The sequence below is a fragment of the Phoxinus phoxinus genome (assembly GCF_949152265.1).
Source record: "Phoxinus phoxinus genome assembly, chromosome: 11".
NCBI classification, from domain to species: Eukaryota; Metazoa; Chordata; class Actinopteri; order Cypriniformes; family Leuciscidae; genus Phoxinus; species Phoxinus phoxinus.
The window spans coordinates 6,449,660-6,462,328 of record NC_136886.1 but is presented as its reverse complement, the minus strand read 5'-3'; the positions used below and the strand labels follow the sequence as shown (position 1 = coordinate 6,462,328).

The 12,669-nt window shown below is 37.5% G+C and overlaps 1 protein-coding gene across 2 annotated transcripts in view; it reads right to left on the bottom strand.

Annotated features, from left to right (window-relative positions):
- rap1gapb (RAP1 GTPase activating protein b) overlaps positions 1-10,748 on the bottom strand; it is an 82,578-nt gene extending 71,830 nt beyond the window's left edge. For both annotated transcript variants that reach the window (XM_079628237.1, XM_079628238.1), the window contains exon 1: positions 10,284-10,748. The gene's annotated coding sequence lies outside the window, so the exon portion shown is untranslated. The remainder of the gene's footprint in view (positions 1-10,283) is intronic.
- Between the last annotated feature and the right edge of the window lie 1,921 nt (positions 10,749-12,669).

Genomic DNA, 12,669 nt, shown 5'->3' with positions numbered 1-12,669 from the left:
ATTATAGTTAGATGTATTCGGCTACTCTTGATGTAAGACCAAAAATGACGGAGTATTTTAAGTTAAATGCAAGTGATCACACCGGCGCCTACATGTCATGCAGTAAGTGTGCTAATAGCTTCCACATTTAGCACAAACTTAATTATGCACCTAATTGATTTGATTTGAAAAAAATCTAATCAAACATGTTTGAAGATAAATGAGGGTAAGTAGATGATACCAAAATGTTCTTTTTGGATGAACAGTCCATTTAAAAGGGTCATGAACTGGCTTTAAAAAAAAATTTATATTGTCTGAGGTCAACTTATGACATTCAAAAACATCAAAATGAATAAGTAATAGACTATTTTCTACCCTGGTTTTGAGCCTAGCACCTGAACCGCTCGGTTTTTATGGGCGTGCCGTATTGAAGACTTGGAAGTAAACGCCCACTGCTATGATTGGATAACAGTTTTGCATATTATAATGAGTTTCGTGTAATGCGCGAATCGGTGGGCGGGGCTAAACAGGCAGTGTTGAAGTAGCTGTCGATCTTCTTCTGCGGAAGCGGTGTTTGATACCCTTTGACGTCATAGATACCCACTTTGAAAAACCTGTCGTTCGCTGTGCCTGGTGTCAATAAAAGCTTTTATTGGACTAACAAGGAAGTTTTCAGTTCTGAAACTTACAGGATATTCTTATAGTATGATGACCTCTTATATGTCAAAAGCTCAAGGTAATTTTGATTTCTCAGTTCATCACCCCTTTAAGAATTGGTACTGTGCATTCTGGTCTCACAATTTTGAAACTAAGCTAAAAACCGCTGCCTCTGGTACACTGAGGTTAATCTAATTGAAGTAGTGGAAGTTATTTATGGAAATCTGCCATCTCTAATACAACACCAAAAATGAATAATGCAAAAAAAAAGCTGTTGAACAAAATTAGAAGTGACTCAGAGCTGCAAAAAACAGAGCTGCGTTAAAACAAGAACCGTAATCTGAAGTGTTCCAGGAGCGTCTGATGGAGAGCGATTTACTAATCCAATACCTCTTGACAGCTCAGACCATTCCTGCAATCAAATGCATATTGAATCATATTTATAAAATCCATCAAAGGCTATTTTATTAACATTACACCATCTTGCATGAAAATGCTTAGATGTAGTGGCTATAATAACTCTGCATGTATTGTATAAAGTGACAATATTACAGCTTTATACAATATTATTGCAGTTTTATAATGCCAGTTTCAACACTGGCAGTAGTAATGATCGTAATGCCAATCTGACAGTCCAAGGACCATTGGTATTGTATGCTGAAGTGGCACATGTGCATTTTTAAAGGCGAGTTAGAGATGAAAGTTCTGTGATTGACATGTAGAAGGTGAATGAGTTTGCTTTGACCATGACTCATAATGACCTAAAGGCCTGTATGTGTCTGTGTATCCGGGTGAGCACATCTCTCACCCGCCACGTCACGGCTGTCTTACCTCATGCCCACAGCATGTCTCAGCACGCCTGAAGCATATTTAGCAGGACTGTCTAGACCACTGGCACACACAAACACACACAGCAAGGACAGATACTGCAAAGTGATTTATACCACCATGTAGGCCTGCATATATAATATTCACGACTTTCAACCAATTAAAGCATATAAATCAAATAAAGTTACATGATCCACTTATTAATTCACACAATAAATGAAGAAAAACAATATATTGACTTACAAAACCATTTTTTTGTAATGTCATATTTTAATGTCATTTTACGTCTATTACTGACCTATCGTTCACAGAAGATTGAGCTTCGAGAACTAGCACAGAAAGTATGGCCTGCATTGCCATCAAACAGATTGACTGACTAATAGAGCTGCATGATTAATCGTTAAAATATCACAATCCCGATTCAAACACCCACGTTGGCGCTTGGTGTTATAGAAAAAGGAAGAATAATATTCCTCCTGTTTATGGTTAATCATATAATCAAACATATTTTCTTGTGTGCATATATATATATATATATATATATACACACACATACATCAATGACATCTATATTTTGTTCTGAAGATGTAAGTTTCCAATAACTGCTGGAACTGTTTTTCTGTAAGTTTTAAAGTACACATACTTTAGTGCCCCGTCCACTGTGGCCAAAAAACCCCATCTCGATTTAGATACTGTACTAATCTGCATATACACTTTGTTTCTTTGAATTGAGGTATAACCGGAATTTTCCATCACGTGTTGTCAATATGATAAAAAAGATGTTTGTATTTTTGCCCCAGAGGTGTCAAAACCACCAGTCTGCAATCTAATTTATAGCTGTAGCACCAAGGGGTGTTATTGGCCTTACTCATCCATCCTAAAAAGGAACTTGCCCTTGCTTATCTGTTCAAACTAATAAGTGTGCTATTTCCCTTTTTTCAGACTCAAAAGCCTCTCTCTTTCTTGCACTCTCGCTCAGTGCAAGAGAGCTCTCGTCCACTTTATTCTTCTTAGGCAAGAATATCTTACTCAAGAGATATAAGAAGAGATTATTAACTGTAACGTTTATTTTTCCTTATTAAAATCTGAATTCTGATTATTCCAAAATATTTGACTCATTCATTGTTTTTACCATCTGCAATTAAGAAATAAAATGTATTTCTATCTACATTCCTTTGCCTGACTGATCTCCTTGCATCACTGACCCAGAGAGAGCAGTTCTCATGTATATGAAACAGCTTCCCAAACAGTATTTTCAGCTGCACAGTATTCGTTTTATCTCTCAAATATTCATATTATCATAGAAGAACTGGGATGACTATAGTATAGCGATCAAAATAGTGATTCAAATAATGATTGTATCGATTACAAACGTTACGCCACATTTAAAAAATGTATTTGTCATTGAATTATTTATTTAAAAGATTTGTTAAAAAACCACTGATTCATCCAGTAATAAAACAACTGAAGTATTTATAATGAGTCATTGATTAATTAAATTTAAAATACTAAAGTCAAAACCTTTAGTAAGTTAGAGTACATGTTATTTTGTTTAGTTTCTCTTTGCGGAATTGTGGGAGAATCGTGTTCTCAGTTTGAAAAAAAAAAAAATTTGATTCTCGATTTATCCAGAATCGTGCAGCACTTACTCTATTAGACTGCAATAGCAACAGTGCTTCTACATTTCCAGTATGTGTTTGTCACAAAATTTAAAGTGAATATCACCTGTAGCCTATACATCGAATCGATAAAAGCTCAGTCAATGTCAGTGACCTACACTGCACTGACATTTAAAATGTTGCCTATTTTTAAACATCTCTTGTGCCTTCTAAAAAGGCCTCTAGAGCTGTTTTAAATGTAGCTTATTTTGCCCTTTCAGCATGGACACGCAAACTGTCCTCAATGGCTCACAGTCAGGAAGATGTTCTCAACTGGACTCAATTTTGCAGTTTTGAATATGTACGATTCCCTGCTACCTTAAAGCCAAATGCTAATAGACGGAAATGTGAAAGGAAACAAAAGGGAACTCATACTGCACAGTATACTGCACAGTAGTAACAAACAGTAAAACAACATAATGCTATACTATACTAGACTGCACATGCTACATGCAACGCAATCACAAAACAACTCATTTAGAGAGTGTTGTGCTGTTATCATCTCAGAAAGAATTATTATTTTTTTGTCAAAAATGTCTAACTCTCTTTTGAGTCTGATTAAATAAGAACATTTCATATACATTTTGAATATAAAATATGCATACCGCAGAAATAGAGAGTAGAGAAGTATGTTATTGTTAATAAAATAGTATGCTATTCCGAAAATAGTCAGGGATTTTGACACACACACACGTCTTAAACCTTTCTCTTTAAATGTATTATTTGAAAATATTGGCTTGTGTTACTTCAGAATATTTAAAAATGTATTCATGTAATTAAACTTTAATGTAAAATTTAAAAAGGAATTTGTACCCGGCATTACACAGGAAAAGCAATTTCAGGATAATCATTCTTTTAGAGGCGCTGCTTCAGCTCTTTCAATTCTACGCCTAAAAATGTGGTTTGCAGAAGACTCGTTAAAAGGTTTTCTCTTTTGTTTTACAAATGTTCACAAGAGCATGAATATATCAAGCATTATGTTTTTCAAATGCGAATCACTGCAAACTGTCAGCAAGCTACAGTTTCTTAAGAATTCAATCACAGAAAAAAAATTCAAATCATACCCTACAACCAATGCTTCTCCTATCTCATTTGCATGCATTTGTTGGCTCTGGACCAACAGACAGTGAAATAAGCACAGCCAAACACACACAGAGACACAGGCACACACACAGAAACACACACAGACACACACACACACAGACACACACACAGACACACACAGAGACACACACACACACCAGAACTAGAGTTTGCAGTTAAGCCATTAAAATAACTGGAGACAAAATCATAGACATTTAAAAAGATGTCCTAATAGACAAAATCAGGACACAACAAAAAGCATAATTGAAAGTGCTCCACATTTCCTCAATGTCAAAATATCCAATTTGTAGAAAAATACAAATTTTTAGGTCGACTATACAGAATGTGCCAAAAATGTTGGCTCTGTCATACTTTCAAGACATTGAGGCCCAGTTTGACAGACAGGGATTAGATAAAACCAGGATTAGGCCTTAGTTCAACTTCAATAAGGACAGTATTTTTTTATTATTTAGTATTTTTTACATGCCTCAGAAAAAAACATTACTGGTGTGCATCTTGAGAAAAAACAATGGCATTGACATACAGTATTATAAGATATGTCAGCGCAAGTTAATTTCTGTTAAGACAGTTTAAACTTTTAGTCTGGGACTAGTTTTAAGCCTCATCTGTGAAACCAAGCATCAGTGCCCAAGTCAACTTCTGGCTCAACCAATGGCATAATTTTGGGGCGGTACTGTTCGTTTGTCCAAACAATGGCCGATGAGAATGAGGTGGAAGGGGTGAAACTGTTCGGAAAAAAACTGCTCTGGTTTTACAGTATGCACTTACATTTCATGCCTCTAATTGCAAAGAGCTTACACAATAAAAATAATAATCATCATCATCATTTAAAAATAAATAATTTATTTACAATTAATTTTGGTGTAATTTTTAAGTTAGTTTTAATTTAAGATTGACTAAAATAAAAGTATTGTGGCAGCAGTTTCTCTCTACACGATCTAATGTGAATGCACACCCCACATGCAAAGCATCTGTCTTCAAAATCTTTCCACAAACAGTAGCAACATGGAGTCGTCCACAGACACAGCTGCTACTGACATTCAGCACACGTTGTGAGACATGAAACGTAGCTTCACGCAGTGCAGGGATCAGAAGACCAGTAAGCAATATTACTGTAGTTTCTTCATAACTGCTTAATTTCACTGTACAATAATACAGATTTTTAGCCAAAGTCAACATCAATTTTAATTCAAACCCATTATATTATTATTATATAAAATAGTAAGGTAGAGAATGAAAGCCAGAAAAGATACAAACTACACCGTGAGAGAGAGACGGAAACTGAGAGACAGAATTTTAAATCAAAAGCAACACATAAGTGTGACATGGGTCTTTGGCCTGACCCGGGTCTCCTCTGAGCAGCTCAGTAGTTTTAGCCCAGTCAGTGCCCTTAGATGTCTGCAGGAGCCCGGTGTGGTCCCCTGAGGACCTCTGTTTAAATCTTTCACACTGAGAAATCATTACTCACATTGTGCTTGAGGTGTCCCTACTGACCCCAGCACAATGACTAATAGACTGGTTTACTGAGCCTGTCTCTTTACCCCAGAGGAGCAGCAGAGGAGATCAAGAGAGAGAGGGGAAAGAAATAACCATGTTATATCTCAGTAGATTAGTCCCAGTGACAATTACATATTCAACGCCCTCCTTAAGTCTCTTTCACGTACGCACGCGCACACACACACACACACACACACACACACACACACACACACACACACACACACACACACACAGATGAATTCCACCAGCATGAACATACAAACTAGCAAAAGTGTATACCTTGGCTTGAAAGCATTGTTGGTCGGTCAAATGCATATATGCAAATGTGAAACTGTGACATTCATCCATCTACACATCTGTACTGAATCTGTCCATTTGTTTTTACATATTCATGTTTTCTATTGTCTTGAGAAATCTGATTTCAGACTGGATTGTCAACCTCCTGGATGACATGTAATGGCATTTGCTAGAGATTACTATCTGTACGCTCCAAAGACATCTGACAGTGGGAATCTTATAAAAGCACATTATCTTTAATGGACAAGAAACAGTTTCCCCTGCATGTTACCTTGAGTTGCAATGGTGCTATCCAACTATCTGTCTACACAAGTGATATGAATGGACTGCTTTTATAACCTCTGCTTTATCCAATCTATCATTTTTACCGCCCACATCACCTCATTTCTTGAAGGTCGACAGACAGTCCATCATCAGCTCTCGTCAAGAACACGATCACACGTCTCATCTTCAGACAGTGTCAAGACTGCAAGGCTCAATATGCTTCATGTCAACAATTTAGTGCTAGTAATAAACATTGATTTTCACTTAGTCTTTGATGAAAATCTTTGGGTTGAGGCATCACTCCATATATCATGTTTTTATATTTAATATGCTGATAGCGTTACAATGGGAAGGACTGTGTGAACACGGTCATCTTACTTTTCTTAGGATCTTTACGTTCACACGTTTAAGGTAAAACTCACTCTTAAATCAATCTCATTCTCAATCTAAACCAATTCTATAGCAATTAAAATAAATTCCAAGCAATGTTGTATTATGTTTAATTTATTATGTTTAATAAATTACATTTAACCGCATCCTGAAGGCCAACAAATTGACTTGTCTAAGGTGATTCAACAAAATATTACAACATCGGCTCAAGACTTTAAACTCCTTTGATTAATTTCCCGAGGCACTGGGAATCAGAGAGGAATTCAAAGCAATCCCTGCTGGCAAGGCAGGCCAGGATCCTGAAATAAAAATGTTCATCTTTTATGGTGTCACTGAAACATTTGCATAATGAATTACAATTTGGCAGCATCCAAAATCGCATACTTCCCTACTGTATAGTAGACGAAAAACAGTTATGACAAAAGAAGTATGTCTGAATTCACAGTATCATAAAAAAAAGTGTGGGCAAAAAGTACCCAGATTACTATGCCATTAGCCCACAGGTGAGGATTAGTGAATGGCAGCGACACAACTGGCACTAGTAGGTCACATGATAATGACAACATGGCGAATGTAGTAAGTCCAGACTATATTCATACTACATACTATTTAGAATGTAGTTTTTAGCAGTCGCAATGTATACAGCCTACTTATTCAAAATCAAAATAAGTACCTAGAGCATATACGATTTCGGACTAAGCCAAAGTCTTCTTTCTTGCATTTATTTGCATCCTGAATCGTGATGGGTCTTGTCTTCCATCTAGGATACCATAATCATCCTTATCTGAGGAAATCAGGACATGCTAAGCATCAAGACCACAGTAAAGTAGCATGACGCAGCATTTAAAACTTCAGTTGCCCAAAAATTTGGTATTTCCTTCAAGAAATGCAAATCTATATCTGTTATTGCCGCAATACATGTATCCCATGTATCCCACAAAGTCATTTCACAAGGTCCAGCATCAAGGTTCAGTCTCTAAAAAGATGGTGCTGTGAGAAGTACAGCAGGTGGGATTTTGCAACAACACAGAATGGAAAGAACGTCAGTCTTACAGAAGTGGTTCTGATCACAAAATGTATAACTGTTGTGTCTTGGGCTTGCAGGAAACATTCACTCTCGCTCTTCCAATCCCTCTCTCCACAGAATGTACACTACATCCTTGGCCTTGATTGCCCTTGCTAAAAAAAATACTTGCTGCCTGAAGCCTTCAACACATCCTTTCCGTGTCCTTGTCCCAAACTATTAGCGATTTTTAGAAAGCATATTCAATTCAGTGCAGATGTTTTATTTCCAAAACAAATTTCAAACTTTGATTTACATTAAATCCATCTTGGGAACTTTTTATCAAGTCTTCATAGTTTATTTTGTACAATGCCTTGTATGCTTACATTTCATCATTTCCCTTTGACCAAAATAGACTGATGAATTCATACTGACATCACATTGCAAAAAAAAAAAAAGAAGATCAAATTTATTCCCATTTATGGACACTATTTTTTATTGCATGAGGCTGATTTTGAGTAGACAGCATTCAGCTTCACTCACAGAAACTCTTCCATGTTTAAAAAGCCACGTTATCCTTTCCTCATATTATCGCTCAGCTCATCTATCTTTGCCCTTTCACCCATTTCTTCTCGTCAATAACCTGGCCTAAAACCAACAACAGCATTGAACTTTTAGCCTTGGCCAGCAGCTACACTGAACAGTCAATACTCCTCCACTCGCTCTGACTAATCTAATAGTGTTATTTTTCTGTAGTGGAAAGTGCTGCGGGGTCATTAGACTTGTGAGATGGGGAAAAAGCCAACAATCACCAAATAGCTGCAGGAACTCTTGCCCTCCGTGGCATCTCGACAGCTGTCCACCACTTTAAATGGACAGACCGCAGAATAATGTTAGCCACAGGCGGAGTGTTAGAGAAAGAGTGCAAGGAAAGAAACAGGAAGGAGGACTGGAGGAACAGAGGATGAAAGAGTTTGAGCAAGAGAGAGATGGAGAAGGTGAGAGAGCGAGAGAGAGAGAGAGAGAGGAATGGTGGAAGCAGATAAGAGACACTGAGGAGATGAAGGGAGCGTGAACACCACCGATAAAGGGGTGGAAGAACCAGGGCATTTGGACAAACACCAATCGTATGTCTCACTATATGCAGGCTCACGTAAGATTCAGTCACCTCTTAGTTACACATTATAAAATGTTCAAGACGGTTAGAGAAAAGCAAGGGACAGTTCTTAGAACAGCTCACTGACATACGTTTAGATTGGATTTTTTAAATATGTGAACAGGTATTAAGGATGTTAAAAACAGTTAAGTGGATAGTTCACCCAAAAACTAAAAATGTGTCAGCACTTACTTACCCTTATGTTGTTTCAAACCTGTATTTAGGGTTAGTTTCTTTCTGTTGAAGACGAAAGAAGACATTTAAAAAATTGTTGGTAAACAGTTGACGGTAGCATTGACTTCCATAGTAGGGAAAACATACTATGGAAGTCAATAGCTACCAACATTCTTCAACAGATATTACTTTGTGTTCAACAGAAGAAAGAAACTCATAAAGTTTGCAACATGAGGGTGAGTATAACAAAAATTTGGGGTGAACTATCTCTTTAATACTAAATATGCCTAAAAATGCAATGAATATGAATTGGTTAACGGCTCAAAAATGATTTCTAAATCTCTCCTTCCAATGCCAATTTTTCTTTTTTCTTCAGGCTCCAGAAAAATACAAAAAGCACCAGAAAAGTAGTCTATAATCCACTATATTTCAAGCCTTCTGAAGTCACATTGCTTTGTCCGAGAAAGAGGCATAACATTTTGAATATTGGCTGAGAGTCTTCTTCCTCATTGGTCTCGAAACTCATTTGTGCTTGAGTTCAATTCAAAACAATCAAATGCATTAAGATCTGTCACGAGAAATGTGAGAACTAATGATGTTTGACATCACTTTGACAATCATACTATGGGGCTTTTATAGATGTTTGTGTCCTTTTTGGACCTTGACAGCACAACTCACTGTTATTATTATTTTTTTAAATGCAGTTCAGACATTTTGCAAAACATCTAATTGTGTGGTCCACGAAAGCAAGAGCGTTTTGGAACAACATGAGGGTGAGAAAATAATCAATACTATTCCTTTAACACAATGGGATAAGCATCATCACAGCTTGAACCATTCTAATAAAGCAGAGATGCTGAACACACTTGACTGAATCACAATGGCAGGCTCAAAACAGCAAGTTTCCTCTGAGCGCTTTTCTCAGAATTCCTCTCATCTCTACACAAAAAAAAGCAGCATGGTTCATTTTTAATGTCAAATTAGCTCCTGCAATGTTCTACTTCACATACCAGCAACAACCATTGTCCGAGTTAAATTCAAAGGAAAGACAAAATAAAGCTCCGGATAAAAAGACTCAAGGAATATTTGGGGAAGCATTTAAACATTGAGTCTAAACTGACAGGTTGATGACATGCAGCACAACAGTTCATTCACATAACATACACAGGTCATATGAATTCAACTGCTGTAGCGTGGTGTTTAGGATAAGAAATGCAACTTTAACATCATTGCAGAAAATATGCATAAAGCATCATAAAGTGATGTGGCTTACCGTCAGTTATGTGGAATCTCACTCAGATGATGCTGGGACAGGTGTAAGTCTTCGAGGCAAGGTTGGTTGATGTTAATGGCTGTTGTGCGAAATAGTGCTAAAATAGCGAAATTGTAATGTTTGAGAAGAAAATGAACGGATACCCAGGTTTGATAGTGAACTGCAGTGTAAATAAACCAATTATGTTTGAGCTCTGTCCACCCAGAGATGCCAATGAGGAGTGAATGCGGAGCGTTTCCTCTTTCAAAGAAACAAGCCGAGGCTACAGTACAGAACGCCCGAGTCACGTGATCCTCACTCCTCACTGTCTCACCGCGCGCGCGGCAACACAATGAACACATTTTCCTTTCTGCTGAAGATTTTGATATATGCTCTGGAGATGTTTTATTGCTTATTTTTATTAAAAAGTCTCAGTCACGTCAGAAAATACAGTGTCCCTACCAGCCGCGGCGCTACCATTGGGCCCGGGTGGGCCTGGGCCCACCCATTTTAGGTCCGGGCCCACCCATTTTGACCCAGTTCATCCAATAAGCAGCCAGAGGAAAGCTTTGAGTGAAAGCGCCAATCAGCGGCTTCTACCCCACGTGTGGACTCTTAAGCCTGCCCACAGGCTGCATCGTCACCATCAAGCGATCCAATGAAATGAATGACTTTAGCGCGAAAGCTTTTCAAGCAAGCTCAATGAGACAGACACATACAGTAGCTAATATGAAACGCAAAACAAAACAAAGCAGCTTATTTTCATTTCAATTCAGCAAAAAATGCTCAGAGGAGCTGGACCAGGAGGAGGAAACTCCGTCCTGCTCGGCCGCCCTTTCCCCAACAAGTCCTCCAGTAGCCACCCCCTCACACCAGCAAGGCAAGTAAGGTTAGGCCGCCCGCAAAGGCTGTCTGTATCAGGGATTAAAGTTCTCCGCCGCTACGACGGATTTCTGTTAATTGCAGGGTTCCCGCCTGTCCTAATTTTTTTTATTCACTTTTCATAATTTTAAGGCCGTAAATATGCTTACGTTTCTCAAATAGTGTAATAAATGTCTTAAAAACCCCGCCGTCTCATGCTGTAACAAGCCCCAAATCCCACACGCAAGTTTGTATTCAATTGTGTGTATGTGTGATAAGTTCAGTTCAGCTCAGTTCAACTTTATTGTCAGACTCAGGGTCCATTAGAAAACACACACAAAAATAAACAAATAAAAACAAATTACCCATTATAAAATACATGTAGGCTATATACCAGTACTTCCACAAATGATTAGTTATCAGCTATCCGATTGTTATGCTGTTGTTTTAGATATGTTACTCATTTCATTATTCTGAAGAAATAAGCTACAGGATAAATCATTTTTGATCGTTTTTTCCTGCTGTTTGTGTTTAGCAGCTGTGTCAGTTTCAATGCTGCTGTTATTTCATGTCGACGATATGTTCTTCTGTCATTCTGAATTTATAAGAAAGATGATTGGTAAATAAATGGAGAGAGAGAAACAGACCCTCCAAATATATAATTCCGTTTCAGTCTTTTTGTGTAGCCTATTGAACGTTCAAAAGAGATCAATGAAGTTATGTTTACTGCCAAGACAAGAGGACAGCGACACAAGAGAGTTTTATTTCTCATGCCATTTAATCATGTTTTTGCGTGCATATGGTACGCACTTTATGGCGTGTAATAGGCAGGCACTCCGCACCCCTAATCCTACCCAAGGGGTTTACAGTGCGTATATGCACGCGAAAACTGTGTGTCATGCGCAGGCAAAAAAACCAAAAACATTTTTGGCGTATAAATGACACGAGAAATACAATTCGTGGTATAGATACGATCATACGCACTTTCATTAGAACGTGTTGCGTAGGTAGGCTACGTGGTCGCTGTCCTCAGAAAAGCGCTGAAACGGAGATGAAGGGGACTATTTGGCTTATTTTAACTGGCCCATCCAGTTTTCTGGAGGCCCACCTACAATCAAAATCCTGGCGCCGCTACTGGTCCCTACTACATATGGGTCAATTACGAAACTTTTTTCTCTCTTTAATAGGTTAAAAATGCTGTTCATAAAATGTTCATAACAATTTCATATATGTATCACTATGTATATAGTTTGTGGGGCTAAAAGTCAAAATTGCCTTGGTGGTGTAAATGACGAGAACATAAAAAATAAAAGAATCACACAAAAAAAGCTATTTTGTTTATAAATATTCAGTCATTGTGGGACATGCAGGAAGCCATTTAGTCATTTGAGAGGAAAATTATTCATTACCCCGTTACCAAAATTCTATCAGGGTAAAAATATTAAACATATTAAAACATATTAAAAATATTTGACAACTTTTTTGAAAATAATCATTAATGATTAAGTTATGTTTACATTCTGTATTCGAGTACATTTATATTTAA